Source organism: Glycine soja, chromosome 16 (assembly GCF_004193775.1).
Source record: "Glycine soja cultivar W05 chromosome 16, ASM419377v2, whole genome shotgun sequence".
NCBI classification, from domain to species: Eukaryota; Viridiplantae; Streptophyta; class Magnoliopsida; order Fabales; family Fabaceae; genus Glycine; species Glycine soja.
The window spans coordinates 30,452,408-30,456,730 of NC_041017.1; the positions used below are offsets into that span (position 1 = coordinate 30,452,408).

Below are 4,323 nucleotides of genomic sequence, written 5' to 3' on the forward strand. Positions count from 1 at the left end.
TAGTTGCATAGCCATTGATGGATTTTCATCCTAACAAATATAATAATTAGATTTAAAAAATACCGCATACAATGCAGGACATCAGATATTTCTTAGATAGTTGCATAACCATTGATGGATTTTCATCCTAACAAATATAATAATTAGATTTAAAAAATACCCCATACAATACAGGACATTAATTAGATATTTCTTAGATAGTTGCTGAACCATTTATGGATTATCCTAACAAATATAACAATTAAATTGATATAGAAGTTATAAGCAATCGTTTAATTCCCCAAAACATTGTTATATTTGCTTGTTTCCTTCAGTTAACTATTGCACAAATTTACCTCATTGTTACACTTACATTGCCAATTTGAGGTAAGCTAAACCTCTCCCTTTCGATCTATTATTTGTTTCTCATCATGAGAGTCCCTTGGCCAAAGCTTGATGCAACAAACAAACTTCCAAGTCCCAAATAATAACTAACCACTTCAACCTCTATAACAACCTAGTCATGCCACTACTTCTCCATTAAAACTTGACATATCTCCTTCCTTTCTTGCAATCATTTTCTTCTCAATAACTCAATTAGTTATATTACAAATTAGAATTAATGAAAGAAAAAAGCATTGCAAATCATGACTTATTGAGTCATTAATTCCATCTTTTGGTGCTTTGTTGTAGTTGTCGTAAGCATTACCATTTTCACTCCAAAAGTTAGTTATGTCTGCAAATAATCCAAGATGGAAAGCTTGGTAATGAATGAGATTGATTGATGATGAAGATTTAATCTTGAATGGAGGAAACATCATTCACAGCTTGCCATATGCTCGATGGGCTATTCAGGAAAGATGACAAACAACATTGGTATGGACCTCATCCATTACAAAGTATTGATCCTAGTGATAACTCAATAAAGCCCAAATTTGACCCCTTAAGTTATGGATTTTCTAGGATTCAAGGCAAAGTTTGGATCACCTTCCAAAGAGATATGCACATTGTGCTTGAGAAATCCCTTCTCATTAGCAGTTTCACCACCATCGATGGTCGAGAAATCCCTTCTCATTAGCATGCTTGATGATATTTAAGGTAATCACTAGCTCCGATTAATTTATATGTTCCACAAGAATTATTTCTTAGGAAAAAATAAAATTTTATTTACAATTAATTAAAAATAATTGAAATTATATTTTTTTCTTAAAAGAAATTTTGTCTTAGAAAAATTAACTTACCAAATTTTTTTCTCTATTTTTGTTTGTAATGCATATACTGCATGCTTGTTTGTTATTAGGCAACCGATGTAATCATCCATGGACTTAGGGTTCATCATTGTCAATCTCAAGCTCCTTGAATGGTAATGGATCCTAACAGAAAGGTGATGCCTTTGGGTCAAGTTTTTGGAGATGCAATAAGATTGATTATGGCTTCAAAGGTTTGGATTGATCACAATACCCTTTATGATTGTCAAGATGGTCTTCTTGACGTCACATGAGGTTCCACTAATGTGATTGTCTCCAACAACTTGTTTAGGGGACAAAATAAGGTTATGTTTCTAGGGCATGATGATGGGTATGCAAGAGATAAGGACATTAAGGTTACTGTTGTGCATAACTATTTTGGACCTAATTGTCACCAATGCATGCCAAGATAATTAATTTCTCAACTAACGCTAAATTGCATAATTAAGTCATTAAAAATACACATGTCAAAGGTTTTAATTATCTCATTAATCAAAACATTGCAAAATTCGTCATGGGTATGCACATATTGCGAACAATCTTTACATGGGATGGGTGCAACATGCCATTGGTGGAAGCATGAAACCTAGCCTTAAAAGCGAATTGAACCTCTTCATAGCACCAATGTAAGGGGGTAGGGAGGTAATTTGTTCAAACAATTAAACTAGCTCATTAATAAAGTTTTAACTATTTTTTTAATCTTATCTTTAACATTAATAATTGGATAGAATATTAACAAAAAAAATATATTATGTATTTTAGTAAACCCAATTTTATTGACACTAAAAGTTAAGGTTGTTACTTAAATTAGGTGCATGCAATATACTAATTATATAACTTCTACATGTAACATGGAGAAATACTAGTATTGGAATTGGAGACACATGAGAATTTCATTCAATGGAAGCCCCCTTCATGGAAAAACAAAGCAGACAAGTACCAAAGTCAAATTATAGCCCTGAATAAAGTTTTAAAGTTGTTGATGCCGAATTTGTGAGATCATTGATAATCTTATCTGGAGTGTTATGATGCAGTAAAAACTATATATGTTAATTGTGTAAAGGCTAAAGGGAAGTTGAATTGTGATTTTAGAAATTTTGTAAAGTCTTTTTGTAATCAAACAAATATTTTGCCTAAAAGAAAAAATTTGTAAAAAAAATAACAAATTTTTGAAAACACAATCATACAATGAAAAACGACTTTGCCAAGCAAAAGATATTTTCAAATGTCTAAAAGAAAATTTAAACCCTAGGTAAGTTAAAGCAAAAAGAAAGCAAATAAAGATCAAATGTAATGATTGAGACTACGTCTAGTTCTTAATAAATCATCAAGTTCCATTACCTTCTCAAGTTACAAGTATTATGTCATGATCACTTCTGACTCTACAAAACAAGCTCTATCCTAAGTTTGATCAACACCTAATATTTTTTTTCCTACATTTGTATTTTTAACTCCTTTCTTTGAAATATTTATTTTTGATAACTAGGTGTTTAATATAATGTTTCGATTAAGAGTTGTAAATTCTTCAAGTGTTAGCAACAATGAAATAAAAGTCAAATATTAAAGAAAAAATTGTTATTATCTTAAGAAATATTCATTCACAAGGTCAATTATTAATTTGTTATTGAGTATTTAACAAAAATGTTTGGACAATTTCGTATACTCACATATTTCATTTGATGTTAATTAACCTATTAACAGAAGGAAGGTAAAAGTAATATAAAAAAAGGGAGGGGTACTGGATATAATTTTTTTTTTAAAAAAAAAAACAGGAAATGCAAGTGTAACAAAGATGTTAGGGCTATTTTATCTGCTCACATATTTTAATTGACTTTAGTTAACGACCTTAACAGAAGGAAATAAAAGTAATATAAAAAAATATTAAATGCAATTTGAGAAAAATACAAGAGATACAAATATAATTTACTCTAAAAACTAATAAAATTCATAAGACTAAAACTAACAAAAAAAAGTTTGATTTATATGGTAGACTAAAACTAAAATTCACCGTATTTTACTCTACTAATAAACATATTAAACCTTAACAAAAAATAGTTGTGATTCCTGATCTGAGAAACAAGTTCGTTGGTCCTACGGTCACCATCTATCTCTGCAATTTACTATTATAAAACAGCGACAGACAAATTTTATCCAAAAATAGTGACACTGCATGGAAAGAACAATTCGTATAAAATGACAGAGAGATTCACAATCCAATCTTGCTATGAGGTTTATTAAGGGAATAAAAAAGGTAAGACAAATTGAAGAGAATGAATATGTAACAATAATAATTAAAAAAAAATGTGGGCATGTCGTATTTGGCCTTATCTAGTGATCACGCTTGATTAATTGATCTTGGTTAATTTGTATTGCCTAAAATAACATATGCACTACTATTTACAATCACGCTTATGGCCTTAACTTGTAGGACAAAATTAATCTTGGTGGCCCAAAAAGGCGGCAGAATATGTGTGTACTGTTACTAAAGAATAATCAGCCATCGTTATGTTGCTTTATGCATAATTTAGTCAACCACGTGACTCATAAACTATAGAAAAGAAAATTATTAATATTACATTCTAAAATAAAACTTTTTGGACAAGTTTAAGTGTAATTTTTTTTTATTGAAAAATAATAATTTATTAGTTTTATTAGAAGTATCAATTAATTAGATTTAAATTTGCGATGTCTTCTTCTTTCTTCTCCCTTCAATATCTTTCATTAATCTTTACATCAACCTTATTTCTTATAGTGTAAACTATTATTGTCATTCGTACAATATATCACCAAACAGCTACCATCAATATCGCAAACAACTACAACATATACACACCAACTTTTATAGATTAGTGGCACGACACTAGTAAGCTCTTAAGTCCTAACCAAGTCACTATCACTGTTAATTAAATCCATGCACAATGTCAATGTGTATCTTGCTTCTCAATATTGATTATTCTTCTGTCCCTACCCACATTTTCTCTGCTTCCAAAACCAACAAGAAAGCCAACTTCACATGGTAGGAAATCGCAGGTGGTGTTGATTTCTAGTCTCGAGTGGATAGTGCACTAAGAAAAGGCTAAGCTAAGCTGTAAATTAA

At 30.2% G+C, this 4,323-nt stretch overlaps 1 pseudogene; it reads left to right on the forward strand.

The window, feature by feature from the left end:
• Positions 1–629: 629 nt before the first annotated feature.
• LOC114390112 lies at positions 630–2,279 on the forward strand (annotated as a pseudogene).
• The last annotated feature ends 2,044 nt before the right edge of the window (positions 2,280–4,323 follow it).